We start from the raw sequence: 10072 nt of genomic DNA, 5'->3' as shown, positions 1-10072 counted from the left end.
TGGAATAATAAACAACAAGGGGTAGCGAATGTGAAAGCACGCCTCGATCGTGCTCTCGCAAATGAGGATTTTTTTTTTCAATCTTTTTGCCCATACTCGAGTTAGACAAGTCAACTCAATAGAGTCTGATCACTGTTTTCTTGTAATTGAACTTAGTGAGCATCAACCTATGAATAATAAAGGGATGAAGCAATTCTGTTATGAGAATGTATGGCAGTCTCATGCAGACTATGATGAGCTTGTGAGTGAATCATGGAAGAGGTTGCATCGGGGACAGGGACTTGCAAGTATAGCTGCTACCCTGCAACAACTACAGGGCGAACTGAGTACCTGGGGCGCTCGTGAGTTTGGGAACATTTCCCGGACTATTAAAAAACTATAGAAGAAGCTTGAGACCCTCCGCAAGCAGTCAGTGGGGCGTGGACCGTCTGATGAGGATGTAGTTACAACACTTAAATTAAGAGAAGCTCTTCGGCAGGAAGAAGTATGGCTATGACAGAGATCGTGAGTCCGATGGCTGCGAGGTGGTGATCGGAATACGTCATATTTTCAAGCTCAAGCGAGGCAGCAAAAACGCATGAAGAAAATCTTGAGACTGAAAAGACAGTATGATACGATCTGTGCTACACCCGAAGAGGACAAATAGGAGGTTCAATCCTTTTATCAGATGCTTGATGTCTACTACGCAACCTTCTTCTTGTAGACATTGTTGGGCCTCCAAGTGCAGAGGTTTGTAGGACAGTAGCAAATTTCCCTCAAGTGAATGACCTAAGGTTTATCAATCCGTGGGAGGCGTAGGATGAAGATGGTCTCTCTCAAGCAACCCTGCAACCAAATAACAAAGAGTCTCTTGTGTCCCCAACACACCCAATACAATGGTAAATTGTATAAGTGCGCTAGTTCGGCGAAGAGATGGTGATACAAGTGGTATATGGATAGTACATAAAGGTTTTTGTAATCTGAAATTATAAAAACAGCAAGGTAACTAATGGTAAAAGTGAGCGTAAACGGTATTGCAATGCTAGGAAATAAGGCCTAGGGTTCATACTTTCGCTAGTGTAAGTTCCCTCAACAATACTAACATAATTGGATCACATAACCATCTCTCAACATGCAACAAAGAGTCACTCCAAAGTCACTAATAGCGGAGAACGAACGAAGAGATTATGGTAGGGTACGAAACCACCTCAAAGTTATTCTTTCCAATCAATCCGTTGGGCTATTCCTATAAGTGTCACAAACAGCCCTAGAGTTCGTACTAGAATAACACCTTAAGACACAAATGAACCAAAACCTAATGTCACCTAGATACTCCAATGTCACCTCAAGTATCCGTGGGTATGATTATACGATATGCGTCACACAATCTCATATTCATCTATTCAACCAACACAAAGGACCTCAAAGAGTGCCCCAAAGTTCCTACCGGAGAATCACGACGAAAACGTGTGCCAACCCCTATGCATAGGTTCATGGGCAGAACCTGCAAGTTGATCACCAAAACATACATCAAGTGAATCACGTGGTATCCCATTGTCACCACAGATACGCACGGCAAGACATACATCAAGTGTTCTCAAATCTTTAAAGAATCAATCCGATAAGATAACTCCAAAGGGGAAACTCAATTCATTACAAGAGAGTAGAGGGGGGAAGAAACATCATAGGATCCAAATATAATAGCAAAGCTCGCGATACATCAAGATCGTATCACCTCAAGAAAACGAGAGAGAGAGAGAGAGATCAAACACATAGCTACTGGTACATACCCTCAGCCCCGAGGGAGAACTACTCCCTCCTCGTCAAGGAGAGCACCGGGATGGTGAAGATGGACACCGGAGAAGGATTGCCCCCTCCGGCAGGGTGCCGGAACGGGAATAGATTGGCTTTCGGTGGCTACGGAGGCTTCTGGCGGCGGAACTCCCGATATATTGTGCCCACGGATGTTTTTAGGGTATATGGAGATATATAGGCGGAAGAAGTACGTCAGGGGGGCCACGAGGGGCTCACGAGGGTGGAGGGCACGCCCAGGGGGGTGGGCGCGCCCCCTGCCTCGTGACCTCCTCGCAGATCCCCCGACGTGCACTCCAAGTCTTCTGGGCTTCTTTCCTTCCAAAAATGAGTTCCGTGAAGTTTCAGGTCAATTGGACTCCGTTTGATTTTCCTTTTCTTCGAAACCCTAAAACAGGGTAAAAAAACAGAAACTGGCACTGGGCTCTGGGTTAATAGGTTAGTCCCAAAAATGATATAAAAGTGTATAATAAAGCCCATAGACATTCAAAACACTAGATAATATAGCATGGAGCAATCAAAAATTATAGATACGTTGGGGACGTATCAACATCCCCAAGCTTAATTCCTGCTCGTCCTCGAGTAGGTAAATGATAAAAGAAAGAATTTTTGATGTGGAATGCTAGTTGACATAATTTCAATGTAATTCTTCTTAATTGTGGTATGAATATTCAGATCCGAAAGATTCAAGACAAAAGTTCATATTGACATAAAAATGATAATACTTTAAGCATACTAACTAAGCAATCATGTCTTCTCAAAATAACATGGCCAAAGAAAGTTATCCCTACAAAATCATATAATCTGGCTATGCTCCATCTTCACCACACAAAATATTTAAATCATGCACAAGCCCGATGACAAGCCAAGCAATTGTTTCATACTTTTGATGTTCTCAAATTTTTTCAATCTTCACGCAATATATGAGCGTGAGCCATGGATATAGCACTATAGGTGGAATAGAATGGTGGTTGTGGAGAAGACAAAAATGAGAAGATAGTCTCACATCAACTAGGCGTATCAATGGGCTATGGAGATGCCCATCAATAGATATCAATGTGATTGAGTAGGGATTGCCATGCAACAGATGCACTAGAGCTATAAGTGTATGAAAGCTCAACAAAAGAAACTAGTGGGTGTGCATCCAACTTGCTTGCTCACGAAGACCTAGGGCATTTTGAGGAAGCCCATCATTTGAATATACAAGCCAAGTTCTATAATGAAAGATTCCCACTAGTATATGAAAGTGACAACATAGGAGACTCTCTATCATGAAGATCATGGTGCTACTTTGAAGCACACGTGTGGTAAAAGGATAGTAACATTGTCCCTTCTCTCTTTTTCTCTCATTTTTTTATTTTTTTATTTGGGCCTTTTCTCTTTTTTATGGCCTCTTTTCTTTCTCTTTTTTTATTTGGGCTTCTTTGGCCTCTTTTATTTATTTTTCGTCCGGAGTCCCATCCCGACTTGTGGGGGAATCATAGTCTCCATCATCCTTTCCTCACTAGGACAATGCTCTAATAATGATAATCATCACACTTTTATTTACTTACAACTCAAGAATTACAACTTGATACTTAGAACAAGATATGACTCTATATGAATGCCTCCGGCGGTGTACCGGGATGTGCAATGATGCATGAGTGACATGTATGAAAGAATTATGAACGGTGGCTTTGCCACAAATACAATGTCAACTACATGATCATGCTAAGCAATATGACAATGATGAAGCGTGTCATAATAAACGGAACGGTGGAAAGTTGCATGGCAATATATCTCAGAATGGCTATGGAAATGCCATAATAGGTAGGTATGGTGGCTGTTTTGAGGAAGGTATATGGTGGGTTTATGGTACCGGTGAAAGTTGTGCGGTACTAGAGAGGTTAGCAAGGGTGGAAGGGTGAGAGTGCGTATAATCCATGGACTCAACATTAGTCATAAAGAACTCATATACTTATTGCAAAAATCTACAAGTTATCAAAGCAAAGTATTACGCACATGCTACTAGGGGGATAGATTGGTAGGAAAAGACCATCGCTCGTCCCCGACCGCCACTCATAAGGAAGGCAATCAATAAATAAATCATGCTCCGACTTCATCACATAACGGTTCACCATACGTGCATGCTACGGGAATCACAAACTTCAACACAAGTATTTCTCAAATTAACAACTACTCAACTAGCATGACTCTAATATCACCATCTCCATATCTCAAAACAATTATCAAGTATCAAACTTCTCATAGTATTCAACACACTCATAAGAGAATTTTATTATTCTTGAATACCTAGCATATTAGGATTTTAAGCAAATTACCATGCTATTTAAGACTCTCAAAATAATCTAAGTGAAGCATGAGAGTTCATCTATTTATTCAAAATAAAACTACCACCATGCTCTAAAAGATATAAGTGAAGCACTAGAGCAAACGACAAACTACTCCGGAAGATTTAAGTGAAGATCAATGAGTAGTCGAATAATTATGCAACTATGTGAAGACTATCTAACATTTAATAATTTTAGATCTTGGTATTCTATTCAAACAGCAAGCAAAGCAAAATAAAAATGACATTCTAAGAATGGCAAACATCATGTGAAGAAGCAAAAACTTAGGATCAACCGATACTAACCGATAGTTGTTGAAGAAGAAAGGTGGGATGCCAACCAGGGCATCCCCAAGCTTAGACGCTTGAGAGTTCTTGAAATATTATCTTGGGGTGCCTTGGGCATCCCCAATCTTGAGCTTTTGTGTCTCCTTAATTCCTCTCATATCACGGTCTCCCTGAATCTCAAAAGCTTCATCCACACAAAATTCAATAAGGACTCGTGAGATAAGTTAGTATAAATCATTGCCAAAACCTTATCATACTCTACTGTAGCAAATCACTAAAATTATTATTCAACATTGAATACTAAATTCCTCTACATATTTAATAGTCCTATCCTCAAATAGAATCATTAAAGAAGCAAACATATGCAAACAATGCAAACATAACAGCAATCTGCCTAAACAGGATAGTCTATAAAGAATGCTGCAACATCCATACTTCCCTAGCTCCAAAAATTATGAAAGAAAATTCCCACTGTAGTAAATTTATCAGAGATTAATATGCAAAAGGTTTAAACATTTTATCACATTCTGACTTCTCTAGGGAATTATTGCAACAGCGGTAAACTTTCTGTTTTCAAATAGCAACATGTATACTTGTAGCATAGGCATAGTAAAGGCTATCATGCCACTTTTATTGAAATAAAAGATGCAAAACATTGTTCTAAATAACAAAAAGCAAATTCTAACAAAATAAATTGACGCTCCAAGCAAAACACATATCATGTGGCGAATAAAAATATAGCTCCAAGTAAAGTTACCGATGAACGAAGACGAAAGAGGGGATGCCTTCCGGGGCATCCCCAAGCTCAGGCTCTTGATTGTCCTTGAATATTACCTTGGGGTGGGGTGACTTGGGCATCACCAAGCTTAGGATCTTGCCACTCTTTATTCCATAGTCCATCGAATCCTTACCCAAAACTTGAAAACTCCACAACACAAAACTTAAAGTAGAAAACTCGTGACCTCCGTTAGTATAAGAAAATAAATTACCACTTCAAGTTACTGTAATAAACTAATTCTTTATTTATATTGGTGTTAAACCTACTGTATTCCAACTTCTCTATGGTTTATAAACTATTTTACTAGCCATAGATTCATCAAAATAAGCAAACAACACACAAAAAACAGAATCTGTCAAAAATAGAACAGTCTGTAGTAATCTGAATTAAACATATACTTCTGGAACCCCAAAAATTCTAAAATAAATTTCTGGACCTGAGTAATTTATCTATTAATAATCTTCAAAAAGAATTAACTAAATAGAACTCTCCAAATAAAAATGGCATCAGTTCTCGTGAGCGCTAAAATTTCTGTTTTTTACAGCATGATCAACAAGACTTTCCCCAAGTCTTCTCAAAGGTTCTACTTGGCACAAAAACTAATTAAATGCATAAAACCACATATAAACAGAGGCTAGATGAATTATTTATTACTAAACAGGAGCAAAAAGCAAGGAATAAAAGCAAAGTTGGGTTGCCTCCCAACAAGCGCTATCGTTTAATGCCCCTAGCTAGGCATGATGATGACAATGATGCTCACATAAAAGATAAGAATTAAAATATAGAGAGAGAATCATGAAGAATATGACTAGCACATTTAAGTCTAACCCACTTCTTATGCATAGGGATTTTGTGAGCAAACAACTTATGGGAACAAGAATCAACTTGCATAGGAAGGTAAAACAAGCATAACTTCAAGATTTTAAGCACATAGAGAGGAAACTTGATATTATTGCAATTCCTACAAGCATATATTCCTCCCTCATAATAATTTTCAGTAGCATCATGAATGAATTCAATAATATAACCACCACCTAAAGCATTCTTTTCATGATCTACAAGCATAGAAATTTTATTACTCTCCACATAAGCAAAATTCTTCTCACGAATAATAGTGGGAGCAAACTCAACAAAATAATTATCATGTGATTGAAAATTAAGATCAAGATGACAAGTTTCATGGTTATCATTATTCTTTAAAGCATACGTGTCATCACAGTAATCATCATATATAGGAGGCATGCTTTCATCATAATAAATTTGCTCATCAAAACTTGGGGGACAAAAAATATCATCTTCATCAAACATAGCTTCCCCAAGCTTGTGGTTTTGCATATCATTAGCATCATGGATATTCAAGGAATTTATACTAACAACATTGCAATCATGCTCATCATTCAAATATTTAGTGCCAAACATTTTATAGATTTCTTCTTCTAGCACTTGAGCACAATTATCCTTTCCATCATACTCACGAAAGATATTAAAAAGGTGAAGCGTATGAGACAAACTCAATTCCATTTTTTATAGTTTTCTTTTATAAACTAAACTAGTGATAAAACAAGAAACTAAAAGACTCGATTGCAAGATCTAAAGATATACCTTCAAGCGCTAACTTCCCCGGCAACGGCGCCAGAAAAGAGCTTGATGTCTACTACGCAACCTTCTTCTTGTAGACGTTGTTGGGCCTCCAAGTGCAGAGGTTTGTAGGACAGTAGCAAATTTCCCTCAAGTGGATGACCTAAGATTTATCAATCCGTGGGAGGCGTAGGATGAAGATGGTCTCTCTCAAGCAACCCTGCAACCAAATAACAAAGAGTCTCTTGTGTCCCCAACACACCCAATACAATGGTAAATTGTATAGGTGCACTAGTTCGGTGAAGAGATGGTGATACAAGTGGTATATGGATAATAGATAAAGGTTTTTGTAATCTGAAATTATAAAAACAGCAAGGTAACTAATGGTAAAAGTGAGCGTAAACAGTATTGCAATGCTAGGAAATAAGGCCTAGGGTTCATATTTTCGCTAGTGTAAGTTCCCTCAACAATACTAACATAATTGGATCACATAACCATCCCTCAACATGCAACAAAGAGTCACTCCAAAATCACTAATAGTGGAGAACAAACGAAGAGATTATGGTAGGGTATGAAACCACCTCAAAGTTATTCTTTCCAATCAATCCGTTGGGCTATTCCTATAAGTGTCACAAACAGCCCTAGAGTTCGTACTAGAATAACACCTTAAGACACAAATCAACCAAAACCCTAATGTCACCTAGATACTCCAATGTCACCTCAAGTATCCGTGGGTATGATTATACGATATGCGTCACACAATCTCAGATTCATCTATTCAACCAACACAAAGGACCTCAAAGAGTGCCCCAAAGTTCCTACCGGAGAATCACGACGAAAACGTGTGCCAACCCCTATGCATAGGTTCATGGGCGGAACCCGCAAGTTGATCACCAAAACATACATCAAGTGAATCACGTGGTATCCCATTGTCACCACAGATACGCACAGCAAGACATACATCAAGTGTTATCAAATCTTTAAAGACTCAATCCGATAAGATAACTCCAAAGGGGAAACTCAATTCATTACAAGAGAGTAGAGGGGGGAAGAAACATCATAGGATCCAAATATAATAGCAAAGCTCGCGATACATCAAGATCGTATCACATCAAGAAAACGAGAGAGAGAGAGAGAGAGAGATCAAACACATAGCTACTGGTACATACCCTCAGCCCCGAGGGAGAACTACTCCCTCCTCGTCATGGAGAGCACCGGGATGATGAAGATGGCCACCGGAGAAGGATTGCCCCCTCTGGCAGGGTGCCAGAACAGGTCTAGATTGGCTTTCGGTGGCTACGGAGGCTTCTGGCGGCGGAACTCCCAATCTATTGTGCCCACGGATGTTTTTAGGGTATATGGAGATATATAGGCGGAAGAAGTACATCAGGGGGGCCACGAGGGGCTCACGAGGGTGGAGGGCGCACCCAGGGGGGTGGGCGCGCCCCCTGCCTCGTGACCTCCTCGCAGATCCCCCGACGTGCACTCCAAGTTTTCTGGGCTTCTTTCCTTCCAAAAATGAGTTCCATGAAGTTTCAGGTCAATTGGACTCCATTTGATTTTTCTTTTCTTTGAAACCGTAAAATAGGGTAAAAAATAGAAACCGTCACTGGGCTCTGGGTTAATAGGTTAGTCCCAAAAATGATATAAAAGTGTATAATAAAGCCCATAAACATTCAAAACAGTAGATAATATAGCATGGAGCAATCAAAAATTATAGATACGTTGGAGATGTATCAATGCTCTACACCTCTCAAGGTTTTAGCGATATGGATGGCTTGCTTCAGTTTGTACCAGCGCGGGTCAGTGAGGAAATGAATACAGAATTGACCAAGCCCTTTGAAGCCGCTGAGGTCAAGGCGACGCTGTTCCAGATGGCACCCTCAAAGGCGCCGGGAGTGGATGATTTTACATCAGGCTCTCAGCGACATTGGGCTCTTGTGGAGAAGGACCTAGTGTCGGCAGTGTTGGATTTTCTGAATGGGGGAGAGATGCCAGTGGGAAGCAATGATACTTCAATCACTTTAATCCCAAAGGTGAGACATCCCCCGTCTATCACACAGTACCGACCTATATCGCTCTGTCCGATGCCGCATAAAATTGCGGCAACAGCCATAACCAACCAACTGAAACCATTGATGGATGCGATAGGTGGAGAGGAACAGAGTGCGTTCGTTCCAGGATGACTGATCACTGATAATGTGCTTGTTGCTTTCGAGAGCATTCATTCGATGAAAAGGAGGAAGAAAGGGAAACAATTTTCATGTGCCGTCAAGTTGGATATGATGAAGGCATATGACCGTGTGGAGTGGCATTACTTGGAAGCTATGCTTCCCAGATTGGGTTTCAATGCTAATTTTGTTCGTCTGATTATGAGGTGTGTCACTTCCATCAGATTCTCAATTCGGATGAATGGTTAATTGCTGCCTTCCTTCACCCCATCTAGAGGACTAAGACAAGGTTGTCCTGCATCCCCCTTCCTGTTTCTCTTATGTGCGGAAGGACTAACTTCCTTGTTAAATCATTTTGGTGGACATTATGTGGACAGAGGTATTTGGGTGTCATGCAGGTCACCTTGGATCAACCATTTACTCTTCGCCGATGACAGCCTCATCTTCATCAGTGCAACGGTGGAGAGTGTGGACAGACTGAACCAGATCCTACAAACCTATGCAGACTGCTCGGGGCAGAGTGTAAACAAAGCTAAAAGCTCGGTTTTCTTCACTACGAATACGCCAACAGGGAGACGACATCTAGTGAAACAAAGGCTGGGCATTTTCATGGAGGCATTCAGTGAGAGTTATCTTGGTCTTCCTACAATAGTGGGAAGGATCATCAGCGAGACTTTTGATCATATTGGTGATCGGGCTCGGACTAGTATGGAAGGATGTTCTGAAAGGAATTTTGCTTGTGCAGGGCGTGAGATTCTTCTGAAATCTATAGTGCAAGCAATACCTACCTTCAGCATGTCCTGTTTCCGTCTTACAAAGAAAGTATGCAAGAAGTACACATCAAATATGGCGAAATATTGGTGGAGCAGCTCACTTGATAAACGGTCTTTGCACTGGATCTCTTGGAAGTCGCTCGCATCTCCCAAAATTAATGGTGGAATGGGCTTTCGTGATATGGAACTCTTCAACATTGCCCTTCTAGGCAAACATGGTTGGAGGTTCATGTCTAGTTTAGACTCTTTTATGTGCCCGTGTAATGAAGAGCAGGTATTTCTCAAATACTGATTTCATGCAAGCAACAGTGCCGCAATCAGCCTCTGCCATATGGAGAGCTATTGTGGCTGGGCAGGAAGCTCT

This window comes from Triticum urartu, chromosome 7 (assembly GCF_003073215.2).
Source record: "Triticum urartu cultivar G1812 chromosome 7, Tu2.1, whole genome shotgun sequence".
Lineage (NCBI taxonomy): Eukaryota > Viridiplantae > Streptophyta > Magnoliopsida > Poales > Poaceae > Triticum > Triticum urartu.
Note: the sequence above shows the minus strand (reverse complement) of the source record.